Source organism: Anomaloglossus baeobatrachus, chromosome 5 (genome assembly GCF_048569485.1).
Source record: "Anomaloglossus baeobatrachus isolate aAnoBae1 chromosome 5, aAnoBae1.hap1, whole genome shotgun sequence".
Classification (NCBI taxonomy): domain Eukaryota; kingdom Metazoa; phylum Chordata; class Amphibia; order Anura; family Aromobatidae; genus Anomaloglossus; species Anomaloglossus baeobatrachus.
Genome location: NC_134357.1, coordinates 252,812,275 through 252,827,980, shown reverse-complemented (window position 1 = coordinate 252,827,980; position 15,706 = coordinate 252,812,275). Strand labels below are relative to the sequence as shown.

The window sequence follows — 15,706 nt, the reverse complement described above, 5'->3', positions numbered from 1 at the left end:
CTACCCACATTCCCCAGGTCACTTTCTCCTCCCCCAGGTCTGGTCTCTTCCTCCCAGCTGGCTTCCTGTTATCTAACAGTGCCCAGCCCTGTCATCTGGCTAGGTGAGGCTCCCAGCCAGGTACAGTGAGTGTAAATGTCCTGGTGTGTGTGTGTGTGTGTGTGTGTGTGTGTGTGTAGTGACTGGCACAGTCATGTTGGACCCGAGCTGTTACCTTGTTGTTACCTTGTTTTTGTGACACCTGGTTACCACAGGGGCGTCACAACAACATATGCACTGATATTGTTTATTGGCTACAAATTTATATTGTGAGGGGATCACAAAGAAAGACATCACTACTGTTATATATTTTATTTTTGCAGATCCTATTACTATGGGGCAATAATAATACACTTTTCTTCTTCACCTGGCACAGTGTAGCAGTGGGTGAAAAGTGTGTAGAGTGCTTTAGGAGTGATCAATCAAAGACGTATGTGTGTTACTTTATGCAGAGATGAGCCCTGGCTAGAAGAAGTCATAGCGGTCTGCTTCGAATGAAGAAGAAAAGTGTAAATTAATTTCTTCATTTGGATTCGTTATCGATAAGTCACTGGATTTACCCGTATTCTATATACTATCTACCAAACGCCTATGTATAATGTCACTTAGTGTTAGTACTATCGTATTTGGTAATAATTAGGGATGATCGAATACCCTATTATTCACTTCGTCGAATATTCGACGAATACCTTGCCGCTATTCGAGTATTCAGGAATATTCGTCCCCCAATGCAAGTCTATGGGAAACCAGAATAATTTCATGTTGGACCCGTCGGTGACCTGTGGTGACTGAGGAAAAGGCTGAAATGGATGGGAAAAGGCAGAAACAGTATGGGCACAGCCTGTAGAAGGTGCCTCACTGCATTTCTGCCCCCTCCCGATTCATTCAAGATGACAGGACGAACACTAACACGCCGCCCGCATTCACCCTCTTCCTCTGATTTCTGTTGCATGTGCCATGACACATGCGACAGAAAAACTCCTCCCCGGGTCCAGCAACGTCACCCCCCGTACCACCCCGGTGTTTCCCGGTGTTCCCCCGGTGTTTCTACCTTTTTGCAGCCTTGATTCCCCGCATCCCTCCTACTTCACAATAAACGCTAGGCGCATGCGCAGAGCGCGGCTGTCAGCTCAGCTTCCTGTGTTCAGTGAGAACGGCTGTGGAGCTGCACTGGCTGCACACTCTGCTGCTGTGACCCGAGGAGGGTAGGTGCAGATTCTTTGCACCCACAGTCCTCCCATGGAGGGTCTACACTCCTAGAAAATGGGGGACACGTTCCCTGAGCGTGCTCCTCATATTCTAGAAGGTCCAGAGTCGTCGAGGGACTTCCAAAATGGATTACAGGGGACTTTTTTTTCTTTACAATAAATTGGTGAAAGAGGGAATGTTTTATGGAGTGTTTTTTCAAATATTTTTTTTTTTTGTCGTCTATTTTTTTTCTACCTTTATTACTGACAGTTTGTGATGTCGGGTATCTGATAGACCCCATGACATCACGATCTGCTGGGCTTAATGTCAGGTGACATTACACATCTGGTAACGACCCCATTTATTACCCCGTTTGCCATCGCACCAGGGCACGGGATGAGCTGCGGTGAAGCACCAGGATTGGCACATCTAATGCATGCGCCACATCTGGGGCGGCTGCAGCCTGCTATTTTTAGGCTGGGAAGGGCTAATAACTATGGACCTTCCCATCCTGAGAATACCAGACCACAGCTGTCCACTTTACCTTGGCTGGTGAACCAATTTGGGGGGGAACACAATTTTTTTATTTTTTTTTATTATTTATGTATAACTAATTATAAAGAAAAAAGCCTGGGGGCCCTCTAAATTGGATCTCCAACCAAGGTAAATCTGCCAGCTGTGGTCTACAGGCTGCAGCCATCTGCTTTACCCTAGCTGGCTATCAAAAATAAGGGGGACCCCACGTCGCTTTTTTTCTAATTATTTATTTTTTGGCCAAATACAAGGCTAGGCACCCTTTAGTGCCACATGAAAGTCAATAAAGAGTGCCAGCTTAGAATATGAAGAGAGGTGGGACATTATATATGTGTTTGACATTGGCCTGCCTGTCTATCTATCTATCTATCCATCTATCCTTTTTTATCTATCTATCTATCCCTCTATCCATCTATCCACTATCTATCTATCTATCTATACCTCTATGTATCTATCTATCTATCTATCTATCCCTCTATCTATTATCTATCCATCTATCTATCTATCTATCTATTTCTCTATCCATCTATCTATCTATCTATCCCTCTATCTATCCATCTATCTATTTATATATCCCTCTATCTATCTATCCATGTATCTATTCATCTATCTATCGATCTATCTATCTATCCATTATCTATTTATCTATCCATCTATCTATCCCTCTATCTATCCATCTATCTATCCCTCTATCTATCTATCTATCTATCCATCTGTCTATCTATACATTATCTATCTATCTATCCCTCTATCTATCCATTATCTATCTATCTATTATCTATCTATGCATTATCTATCTATCTATCTCTCTATCCATCTATATATCTATCCCTCTATCTATCTATCTATCCCTCTAGCTATCTATCTATCCCTCTATCTATCTATCTATCCCTCTATCTATCTATCTATCTATCTATCTATCTATCCATGTATCTATCCATGTATCTATCCATCTATCTATCCATCTATCTATCTAATCATCTATCTATCAAATCAAATCAAATAAGCTTTATTGGCAGGACCAAATACAAATTAGTTTTGCCAAAGCAAGTGTACATTAGGGACTGGGGCTGTGGGGCTGGTGGGTGGGGACTGTAGGAAGGATAGATGGGGCACATCCAGGGTGGGGACTGTGGGGGCACTTCTAGGATGGGGGCTATGGAAGTCCATATCTATCCATTATCTATTTATTATCTATCTATGCCTCTATCTATCTATCTATCCATCAATCTATCCCTCTATCTATCTATCTATCTATCCATCTATCCGATAAATAGATAGATAGATAGATAGATAGATAGATAGATAATGGGTAGATAGAAAGAGGGATAGATAGATGGATAAAGCGATAGAGGAATAGAGGGATAGATAGATAGATGGAAAGATGGATAGATGGATAGAGGGATAGATAGATAGATAGATGCTAGATAGATTATATTACAGCTTTTATTTGTGATGTATGTGTTCCCTCCCCCAACAGTATGTGTGATGGAGCAGCACTGAAGTTCTCGCGAGCGGTAATGTGTTGACATCACCGACCGTGAGAAATGACCTGGAGTTACCCCTGCAGCATCGTTCACGGAATGAGGCTGCATTGAGCACTCACTCACAGACGTCGCTGAATCAGTGTGGATTACGCCAGACCTGGATATTTGGGGGGTTAATAAAGTGGTGACAGAGGGGCTTTTTGGTGTTTTATTTCAAATAAAGGATTTTTCAGTGTGTGTTTATTTACTTTACTTACAGATTAGTGATGGTGTGTCATAGACGCTGCCATTACTAATCTTGGACTTAGTGGCAGCTATGGGTTGCCCTACCCAGCCTGAAAATAATGGCCAGCTGCAGTGTGCTTACCTCGGCTGGGTATCATTTGGGGGGGACCACACATCGTTGTTTAAAATTATTTATTTATTTATTTTACTACTCGAAATAGACCCGCCCAGTGGCGGCTGTGATTGATTGCAGTAAGACAGCTGTCACTCAGCGTGGCGGCGTGTCTGACTGCAACCAATTATAGGCGCCGGTGGGCGGGGGAAGCAGGGAATATGAGATGGATTAATGAGCGGCTGGCATTTTCAAAAGCTGGAGAACCCACCACAGTGTGATAGTCGTGCAGTGCCACACCCGTGATTGTTGAGTAAGAAAGAAAGAGGGAGAGACCGACTGACCAAAATGGCCACTGGCTTACATAGCCCCTATAACGCTGTGTGGCCAAGCCAATCATAGTAACAGCATAACAAAGATGGCTGCGGCGTTACTGTGAGCGCAAGCAACGTCAGATGTGTTCATTGGCTGGAAAAAGTCGCCAGGAAGTCTAGAAATGAAATTGAAAGTATCGGAGCGAATACCATATTAGCCGTCGGATACCGAATACCTTGAATACCCCATTATCGATCAGATACCGAATAGTGGCGAATACATTCGCTCATCCCTAGTAATAATCAGTATGGTGATATTATTCAGTTAGGATGTGGTGGTAATATGTGGTCTGGTCATGGTGTGGCGGTATTTATCCCTTGTATGTGATGTTATTGGTATATTAGTCTTAGGGGCACTTTGCACACTACGACATCGCAGGTGCGATGTCGGTGGGGTCAATTTGAAAGTGACGCACATCCGGCATCACAGGCGATATCGTAGTGTGTAAAGCCTTTTTGATACGATTAACGAGCGCAAAATCGTCGTAATCGTATCATCGGTGTAGCGTCGGTCATTTCCATAATTTGGAAATGACCGATGTTACGATGTTGTTCCTCGTTCGAGCGGCATCACACATCGCTGTGTGTGAAGCCGCAGGAGCGAGGAACATCTCCTACCTGTGTCCTGCGGCTCACACCAGCTATGCGGAAGGACGGAGGTGAGCGGGATGTTTACGTCCAGCTCATCTCCGCCCCTCCGCTTCTATTGGCCGCCTGCCGTGTGACGTCGCTATGAAATGAGGTTTATTGTACTAACAGAAAATGTGCAATCCGCATTTAAACAAAATGTGACCAGTGCAAAAGTATGGTCACCCTTATCAATTTCTTGATTTGAACACTCCTAACTACTTTTTACTGACTAAATAATAATAATTGGTTTTTTAACCTCATTGAGCTTTGAATTTCATAGGCAGGTGTATCCAATCATGAGAAAAGGTATTTAAGGTGGCCACTTGCAAGTTGTTCTCCTATTTGAATCTCCTATGAAGAGTGGCATCATGGGCTCCTCAAAACAACTCTCAAATGATCTGAAAACAAAGATTATTCAACATAGTTGTTCAGGGGAAGGATACCAAAAGTTGTCTCAGAGATTTAAACTGTCAGTCTCCACTGTGGGGAACATAGTAAGGAAATGGAAGAACACAGGTACAGTTCTTGTTAAGCCCAGAAGTGGCAGGCCAAGAAAAATATCAGAAAGGCAGAGAAGAAGAATGGTGAGAACAGTCAAGGACAATCCACAGACCACCTCCAAAGACCTGCAGCATCATCTTGCTGCAGATGGTGTCAATGTACATCGGTCAACAATACAGCGCACGTTGCACAAGAAGAAGCTGTATGGGAGAGTGATGCGAAGAAGCCGTTTCTGCAAGCACGCCACAAACAGAGTCGCCTGAGCTATGCAAAAGCACATTTGGACAAGCCAGTTACATTTTGGAAGAAGGTCCTGTGGACTGATGAAACAAAGATTGAGTTGTTTGGTCATACAAAAAGGCGTTATGCATGGAGGCAAAAAACACGGCATTCTAAGAAAAGCACTTGCTACCCACAGTAAAATTTGGTGGAGGTTCTATCAAGCTTTGGGGCTGTGTGGCCAATTCCGGCACCGGGAATCTTGTTAAAGTTGAGGGTCGCATGGATTCAACTCAGTATCAGAAGATTCTTGACAATAATGTGCAAGAATCAGTGACGAAGTTGAAGTTACGCAGGGGATGGATATTTCAGCAAGACAATGATCCAAAACACCGCTCCAAATCTACTCAGACATTCATGCAGAGGAACAATTACAATGTTGTGGAATGGCCATCCCAGTCCCCAGACCTAAATATCATTGAAAATCTGTGGGATGATTTGAAGCGTGCTGTCCATGCTCGGCGACCATCAAATTTAACTGAACTGGAATTGTTTTGTAAACAGGAATGGTCAAATATACCTTCATCCAGGATCCAGGAACTTATTAAAAGCTACAGGAAGTGACTAGAGGCTGTGATTTTTGCAAAAGGATGATCTACAAAATATTAATGTCACTTATATGTTGAGGTGCCCATACTTTTGCACCGGTCAAATTTTGTTTAAATGTGGATTGCACATTTTCTGTTAGTACAATAAACCTCATTTCAATCCAGAAATATTACTCAGTCCATCATTTCATAGATATATGAAACTGAAATAGCTGTTGGAAAAACCCAAATTGTTATAAAGAAAAAAGGTTAACATTAATAGGGGTGCCCAAACTTTTCATATGACTGTATATGTTTGGAGACACCTTCACAAATTCAGACATGCTTGATAAAGGTTCTGTGGCGCCTTGAATATATCAGGGTGCCACAAGGAACTTCATCCTCCACCCAGGGTGCAGGGCCTACCCCCCATGGTTCCAGGTTCCCAACAATCGGTGTCACTACCATCAGCACCACAAATCCCAATTAACACCTTACATCATGACCTGTCAGACACACTAGTGGGTTGGTCTAGCTGGAAAAGAGGGGGGAGCGACTAGTTCAGTGGCAGCCCACAAAGAGTGAGGAGCTGGAGTGGTAGCTCCCGGGGAGCTAGACCGAGGTTGGGTCGCAGACGGTGGTCCGGGACTAAAGGAGTTGGGGACCGGTGGCAGTGACATTGGAAAAAGGGTGCGACGGACATAGTCTAGGAGGACTGTCGGCATCAGAAAACCAAAAGAACTGACCGGTACCGAGCACGACGGGGTACAGGACCCTAGGTCAGGAACCGATTCAACCTCCTGATAATTAACCTGGGAGGGAGAGTATCTTCATGAACTTCCCTAAGGGCTCAGAGATTGAAGGCATCAGCACAACGCGAGGGATAGGGTTTTCCAGTAAAGCAGCCTACTGAAATCCCAAGTGTCAGCCATCAAGAGGACAGCTACACTAGACATAGTGAGCGGGGCCCTAACAGCTTCAAACCTAGGAGCCACAACAGACAACTAAATTGTGCACAGAGGCGGCTCCGGATTACCAAGGGACACCGGTGGGAGCGGACACCTGGACGGGCTCCCCGTAGTGACTGTGATGCACAGAGACTTTGGTTTACCTTCAGTGTAAGTGTCTACTTTATAAATCTCATCCAGCACCACGACTACCCACAGTGAGTACTCTGGTCCCCTGCACCCTGCGCTCACAAATATCCACCAAAACCCCAGAGGTCGGGGCCTTCCCTACCTACGGAGGGACTGCCACCTTGCTGCTCCACACCATCTGCCCCGGTACTACTTCTAGCAGCGGCGGTACTCCCATTACCGCAACCCGCTTGTGGCGTCACGAACTTCTCCCCTGTAAATAATCCCCTTTCAAGGATCGGAGTGTTTGCCTAGCCCGGGTCCGGACCCCTCGAGCCACGGCCACCCTGGAGCCGAGCACCCCGGCCTGCGCCGGGGCAGCACAGTTCCAAAGAGCAGCTGAATTGCAGCATGTCTACAAAGCTTAGGTGAATAAACCATATGGCTGACACGTGGAGTGCTTCGCATATTACACCTCCCACAGCCTCTCTCTGCAGCTACATTGACAATGCAGAGCATATTACCAATATGTAGACTGAGAGCAAGAGAACGCAGCATTGAAGAATCTTACCACCTACCTTGCATCTGACCACTTCTGACATCTCTCGCATATGAACAGTAGACGTCAAGAAGAGTTGTATAGCATGGGCTTACAAGCTAAGCCTGCTTCATACCAGATGGGTTCCAACTGTTTTACACAGCCAATACCCTCTCTGGTACCTAACTCTGAGTGCAACAGTTTAACCCATTAGATGCTATGGTTAACAGAGACCATGGCATCTAATTGATTAGATCGGGACCTTCTTTCACCCCCTCTTGGACCCACATGCATCCAATTGGTTATTTAATAGCAGTCAGGGGCCCCAAATTTGACTTTTATTATGGGGCATTCAGATTTATATAAATACTCTGTCTGGTTTGACTGAACTCCCACGTGACAGGATAAAACTATACTTTAGTGAATCTAGCCAGGTCACTGTCAATAGGCTCTTTCTATGCAAGACCCTTACATCAAAGCATATGGCTCCCAGTGTTATCCACCGCATCTCTAAACAGCACCTTTGTGATATAGATATAGGTAATACAGCTACAACCACCAATCACTTGTTATACAAAATGCATGACGTATTTATTCTCACATGGGGATCTTAGTATAAAGCATTTGAAATACACTACTATTAAGATATGGCCCACTACTTCCTATAATGGCTATGTTACTAGGAATGATTCAGACCCAGACGGGCTCTTAAAAGACGTTATATATTGGCATGTAATTCTGAAATCTTGACATGTATGTGAATAATACTGCAATATGAAAGTAAATATAGATAATATGACATTGAAAAACATAAAAAAAGTCATCTCTCTTGCTGTGAAGCTGAACTGAGGTCAACAAGCTCCCATTCTTTTCCTAGAAGTGAAAAAACAATCACTGATCTCGGGAAGACTAACCAGAGAAAACAATGTCGGCAGCCAACAAAGGCACTCAACACAGTGAAATCCTAGGTGCATTGCCCCCTGGGAAGTATGCGAATTAAAAAAATCCATGGAGCTTCTGTTAGGAGTTTCAACACGGAAATTAGCCAGATATCCCTCCGGGAAGAACCTTGCCTAGGAGTGGCTCTTTTTAGGAGACCACCATAACCACCATATTAAGTGGCCCTTTTAGTTAATATCCAACTCTTGATGAGTTTAAAGATATACTTCCCAGGGGCAATGCACCTAGGATTTCACTGTGTTGAGCGAGTGATGCCCTGGCCTATCAGGTCGTCACAGGGTATTGTGCAATCTGCCCTTCTGCACAGTATCCGCATCCTCCTTGGTTACGGATCCCTGTCCTTTGGTGTTGCTAAGATCAGAGCCAGTCAAAACCCTAGGAACACTTTGCACCACACCCACCAGACACACCATTGGGGGGCCTGAAGGGAATAGGGCCACCCACTTGGGGGGTTGGTAGGGGAAGTGAGAAGTGTCAAAAGGTCAGAAGTGTGAGGAGAGCAGAAGAGAGAGGAGGTCAGGAGCAGGGCTCCTTGTAGAATACTAGGTGGCAGACGTTGGTCTGGGCCTGGTAGGAGCTGGAATCCCGGTCGCATGGGATTGTGTCAAGGGGCACGGATCTGCCGAGAAGGGCAGCCGGCGGCCTTGAGCCATCTCCGGGCAGGGGCCAGGGCACGACGGGGTACGTGGACCCTAGGCCGGGAAGTAGCTTCACGCGTCCTGGTAATTTACCCAACGGGGGTGAAGTCTTCAAGATTCATCCCTCACCCACTCCAAAATCGGGGTACTAGCACAACCATGGGATAGGACTTTTCCCCAAACCACAGCCCAGAAAATCCCAAGCGTGAACCCTGAGAGCAAGCTCACTCCGTTAGTGTTACGGGTGAGCGGGATCTGACTAGTTCCACACTACAGGGTCCAAATAGTGAAGAAGGTGCCACGGAAAAGGTCACAGGCTAACAAGCAACACCAAGGGCACGGATCCAAGCGTGCTTCCTCCTTGCTGCAGCGATGCTCAGAATTCTGGTTTACAAGCTGTCGGTGTCAGTGTTCTTGGACTGACTGAGTACGCAGAAACCCTTTCCTCCCCAACGGCACCCCTTCACCACCATCACCGGGCCCCGGGGCAAACCCCCCTACCCACGGAGGGGTTAAACACCTTGCTGCCATACTACCGCCACCGGGCGCTCCCAACAGCAGCGGTGGTACTCCATCTTACTACGCACCGTGGGTGGCATCACGAACTTCCAATCCCCCTGTACATATCTTCCCTCCCCTTTTCAATTCGAGTGTCCGTGCGACCCCAACACCCGGGTCCGGAGGCCCCTCGAGCCTCCGCGGTTCCGGATCCAAGCAACTCGGCCGCTAACACGGGGGCGGTACACCTCGAAAAGCCTGGCGTCACAAACAGGATACGAGCAGGACCCACTTACCTGGGTAACGTGTGCCTTGAAAACCGAAAACCGCGAGTCAAGAGTCCTTTACCCGCCAATTCCGCCATTGTCTGCCATCTTTTCGCGCCAAAACGCTGTCGTCCCCGAGAAAGCACGCGAAGCCTAAGCCCTGCCTTTCGTCTTGCATGTGAGGCCGGAATCGGAAGTTCCCAGAGGGCCACAGTGCGGGAAAGAGTGCTGAGAAAAGACCAAGGGGGCGCGCAGAGATGTCGGCTCCAGACGATGGAAGTGTGGCAGTGCTGCCTCCGCCCGACCACGGTAACGATGGCGCAGCGGAGCCGCTTCAGCCGCAAGGGCGGTGCCAGAACCTGAGGCAGTTGTTTCCATAATGCCGATAACATTACCGTATGTACCAGGCACTGCCCGGCTCCCACTGTATGACGGCCAATCAGATGCGCTGCAAGAATTTAAGAGGAAAATCTGTAACGTTCTTGACATGTATGCCTTGAACGGGCGGCAGCGGGCGTCGATAGTGCTCCGGCAGCTGACTGGTGCTGCCGAGCTGGAAGTGGAGACGTGGACTGAGGCAGATCGGACATCAGAAGCCGCCATTTTCAGGAGATTAGGAGCTGCATTTGAAACCCGCACGGAAGCGGAATTGAGGATGAGGTTATACAGCTGCAAGCAATGGCCCCAAGACAGCATCCGAGATTACGCGTTAAAATTGCAAGCAGCGCTGCGAACCCTGAGACTGACCAATGATATCGGAGAGCCGGAGGGGAATAAGATGCTGGTGGAGCAGTTCCTGCAAGGCCTCAGGTCGGTGGAGGACCGCAAGCAGCTCCGGCTGTGGGCCCTGGAACATCCTGCTTTGGACTTTGCTACCCTGAAAGAGTGGGCAATCAAAGCCCTGCAGCCCCCAGAGGCTCCTGACTCTCCACTGCTGGCTTGGCAAGCTGATGCCTCTGCAGCGCAATTGAAACCCTCTGCCCTGGCCCTGCCTGAGCCGCGTCCCTTAACAACGACCGGGAGCGGAGCACCTGATTTATCTACCCAAGTGAAACAGCTAACTAAACATGTCACCCGGATTCTGGAAGTCATGTAGCTAATGTGTGCGGGGATGTGTGCGGGGATGTCGGGATGTGTGCGGTGATGTCGGGATGTGTGCGGGGATGTCGGAGGTAATGTCAGGATGTGTGTGGGGGTGTGTGCGGGGATGTCGGGATGTGTGCGGGGATGTCGGGATGCGTGCGGGGATGTCAGGATGTGTGTGGGGATGTTGGGATGTGTGCGGGGATGTCGGGATGTGTGCGGGGATGTCAGGATGTGTACGGGGATGTCGGAGGTAATGTCGGGATGTGTGCGGGGGTGTAGGCGGTAATGTCAGGATATGTGCGGGGATGTCCGAGGTAATGTCGGGTTGTGTGCGGGGATGTAGGAGGTAATGTCAGGATGTGTGCGGGGATGTCGGGATGTGTGCGGGGATGTCGGGATGTGTGCGGTGATGTCGGCGGTAATGTCGGGATGTGTGCAGGGGTGTAGGCGGTAATGTCGGGATGTGTGCGGTGATGTAGGCGGTAATGTCGGGATGTGTGCGGGGGTGTAGGCGGTAATGTCGGGATGTGTGCGGGGATGTAGGCGGTAATGTCGGGATGTGTGCGGGGACGTCCGTGGTAATGTCGGGATTTGTGAGGGGACGTCTATGGTAATGTCGGGATGTGTGCGGGGACGTCTCTCAGGTTACCCGCGGCCACAGGTCTCGGGTGGAGTACTCGAGCTGGCCACGGGTAACCTGAGTGACAGCATCGGTGATCGCGTGGCTCACTGCAGTCACTCAGATTTGCGGTCACAGGTGAGTCCTTCACCTGTGACCGCAAATCAAGCCGCGGCACACGCACAGAGCCGCGCGATCACAATGAAGTCGGGTGAAGTTCACCCGAGTTCATTCTGATCGCGCGGCTGTCTCCCGCAGCCAGCCATGTGCTCTTTTTTACATTCCGGTCCCAGTCGACTCTGCTGCAAGTCTATGGGGATGCAGCAGAGCCGAGTGGGATCGCACCGTCAGTGCGCTCTGGATGCTTTTCCCATTGCAGAGAAAGCATCCAGAACGCATGAATTCTGCAGGAATGTGCGCACGTTGCATTCTGCCGAATGCATCTCAGAACGCAGCTTTTCGCTGCGTTCTGAGACGCACATGCAGTGACTATTTACGCTGCGTAATAGAACGCAATGTGCACACATAGCCTTAGAGTTCTTGGCACCTGTCTGGGCTGTAACCGAACGTTTCAAGCACTACCTTGCTGCTGCCAAGTTCACGGTGTATACAGACAATAATCCATTGACCCACTTGGATACAGTGAAGCTGGGAGCCTTGAAGCAATGATGGGTCGCACGGTTAGCCAATTATGATTTCATTATCAAATACAGGGCTGGCCGTAAGAATACCAACGCAGATGCCCTATCCAGGATGCCTCACTTGTTCGATGATGGAAGAGACGAAGATGACCTTGAAGAAGTCGAGCTACCTGCGTTCCATCAGCCTCCGCTGACGATCCAGGTCCAGTGCCCTTCAGCAGGAGATGACCTCCAACCTGTTGCCTCACCATGGCTGGCAAGAAGCCCAGGATCGGGACCCTGCGATCAAGTTAGTCAAAGTGCTGCTGGCCGGAGCTGATGCCCGTCTTGGACCAGGCGCTCCAGAAGAGGCCAGGAAATTGTGGCAAGACCGAAGTCGGCTTTACCTGCAACAAGGTAAACTGTGCCGGAGTTTGACTAACCCCAAGACCCACGAAAGAATCTGCCAGATCGTGGTCCCCAAGTAGTACGTCCCAGTGGTGCTGGAGGCATACCATGATGGAGCCGGGCACTTTGGGTGGAAGAAGCTGGAGATGTTGCTGAGAAGCCGCTTAAGCAGGATAGGAATGAGAGACTCCATAGAAGCCTGGTGTAGGAATTGCGCTCCTGTGTCTTGAGGAGGCAAGATGGCACCAGTCAGCGAGCACCACTCCAACCGATTGTCACCAAGCAGCCTCTAGAAATTGTGGCTCTGGACCATGTCAAGTTGACCCCCAGCAGAAGTGGGTACATGTATGCGCTCACAATGATTGACCACTACTCACGGTTCCTGGTGGTGGTACCTGTTAAGGATTTGACTGCTAGTACTGCAGCAAGGGTGTTCTAGGTCCACTTCTCTAGGTCGCATGGGTATCCCGACTGAGTCTTGACAGACCAGGGTCCTGCGTTCAAGGCTGAGATCTTCCAGGAGTTCTGCAGTCTGTATGGGTGCAAGAAGATCCGCACTACACCCTATCATGCACAGAGAAATGGGATGTGCGAGAAGATGAACCACCTGGTGATCACTCTGCTGAAGACCCTTCCTCTAGAAGAGCGAAACCAGTGTCCCAAAAAACTGCCAGACCTGGTAGACATCTACAACAACATCCCAGTGGAATCTACCAAGTGTACCCCAGCATACCTGATAAGAGCCCGCCCGGGAAGACTCCCTGTGGATTTGGAGATGGAGGTTGAATTGCCTGAAACCTACGCACCCGGAGAAGATTGGGATTCACATCGCCAAGCCCAGTACAAACAGATTCAGAAGTGCGTTGAGGAAAGTTTCGATCAAGCCCGGGAGCGGCAAGAAAGAAACTTTACCAAACAGGCTAGATCAGCCCCCTTCGCCCCTGGTGAAATCGAGGTAAAAAGAAAAAGGAAGCAACACAAGTTGGAAGATCAGTGGGAGAAAGAGCCGTATGTGATACAGCCATCCAACTTTGATAACCAGAAGACCTGTTTGATCAACAAGGATAATGGGAGAACTACGGCTACGGTATCTAGGGACCATCTGAAGAAGTGCCCAGAACCTTTAAAAAGGGCAGAAGAACCTCAGTCCCAGCCTCCAGTAGTAGAAGCAAGAAAGAAGATGATTCATACCGTTCTAGGTGATTTTCCAGAAGATTAGCCTATGCAGAATGGAGCCGCAATAGTCCCTGTGTTAACATTCCCACAAACCGTGGAAGAAACAGAGCAGGAAAGGCTTACTGAAACTGCACCCACTCCAGTACCTAGAGTGGCACCAGTCCCCTTGCCATGCATACGTAGGGTTTTGCCAGTTACACCCAGCACAGAGGGCGAGGGACCTGTAGGAAGTGTAGACACTTCATTAGAAGGGGATGAGAACCCAGAATTGAGATCAACTCGTGTAAACTTTGGTCAACCTCCACGGAGGTACAGAGAAGAATGTTGAAAAATGTTATAATGCCAGTGGTTTTACGATGCCATAGAACTGTTAGGTATTGGTGTTTTCGTTTATTGTTTTTCACAGTTTGTTGTTTTTATGTAGATATCAGCAAATGAAAGTTTGAATAAATAATTGAAAATGAACGAAGAAGTTACCTGATTAACAACCAAATTCCTTTTCAGTGTGTACACCCGGTACATGGACTTGTTATATTTTATAGGTATATATAAGTAAATATGGACCATGGTCACAGGACTGGCGTGACCAACACAAACGTGTGTATTATAAATAGTTGCACCTCCTGTGCCAACCAAAATTGTCTAAAGACAACACACGGGACCTTAACCTGGTCAAGGACCCGCGGATAGGTTTCTAGGGGGTCAGGTTGTTTGGGTGGTGGGTTGTTGGGTCCGGGACTTTGGGACTGGACTGTCGCAGGCAGGGGCTGCAACGGAGTAGGTTGAGCCTCCGTTACCATTAAAACTGGTAGCGTCCCACTGTTGGATGATGAACTCTTATAAGTTAGTAACGTTTAAGAAAAAATACGTCCCCGATGTGGGATGAACCTGTTAATAAATATTTACAATTTTTAATTTTCCCTTTCTGCAGTTGAAACAAAATAAACCTCTGGTGTCCTGTAGCTCGGGGACGAGCTACGTTTAACCAAGGGGGAATGTGATGCCCTGGCCTATCAGGTCGTCACAGGGTATTGTGCAATCTGCCCTTCTGCACAGTATCCGCATCCTCCTTGGTTACGGATCCCTGTCCTTTGGTGTTGCTAAGATCAGAGCCAGTCAAAACCCTAGGAACACTTTGCACCACACCCACCAGATACACCATTGGGAGGCCTGAAGGGAAGAGGGCCACCCACTTGGGGGGTTGGTAGGGGAAGTGAGAAGTGTCAAAAGGTCAGAAGTGTGAGGAGAGCAGAAGAGAGAGGAGGTCAGGAGCAGGGCTCCTTGTAGAATACTATGTGGCAGACGTTGGTCTGGGCCTGGTAGGAGCTGGAACCCCTGTCACAGAGGATCGTGTCAAGGGGCACAGATCTGCCGAGGAAAGCAGCCAGCGGCCTTGAGCCATCTCCAGGCAGGGGCCAGGGAACAACGGGATACGTGGACCCTAGGCCAGGAAGTAGCTTCAAGCGTCCTGGTAATTTACCCAACGGGAGTGAAATCTTCAAGCTTCATCCCTCACCCACTCAAAATTGGGGTACAAGCGCAACCATGAGATAGGACTTTTCCCAAAACACAGCCCAAAAAATCCCAAGCGTGAACCCTGAGAGCAAACTCACTCCGTTAGCCATACGGGTGAGCAGGACCCGACTAGTTCCACACTACAGGGTCCCCAAATAGTGAAGAAGGTGCCACGGAAAAGGTCACAGGCTAACAAGCAACACTAAGGGCACGGATCCAAGCGTGCTCCCTCCTTGCTGCAGCAGTGCTCAGAATTCTGGTTTACAAGCTGTCGGTGTCAGTGTTCTTGGACTGAGTGAGTACGCAGAAACCCTTTCCTCCCCAATGGCACCCCTTCACCACCATTACCGGGCCCCGGGGTAAACCCCCCTACCACGGAGGGGTTAAACACCTTGCTGCGTACCACCGCC

At 48.4% G+C, this 15,706-nt stretch overlaps 1 protein-coding gene across 1 annotated transcript in view; it reads right to left on the bottom strand.

Moving 5' to 3' along the window:
- P2RX3 (purinergic receptor P2X 3) overlaps positions 1-15,706 on the bottom strand; it is a 149,809-nt gene that overhangs the window by 118,416 nt on the left and 15,687 nt on the right. The window lies entirely within an intron of this gene.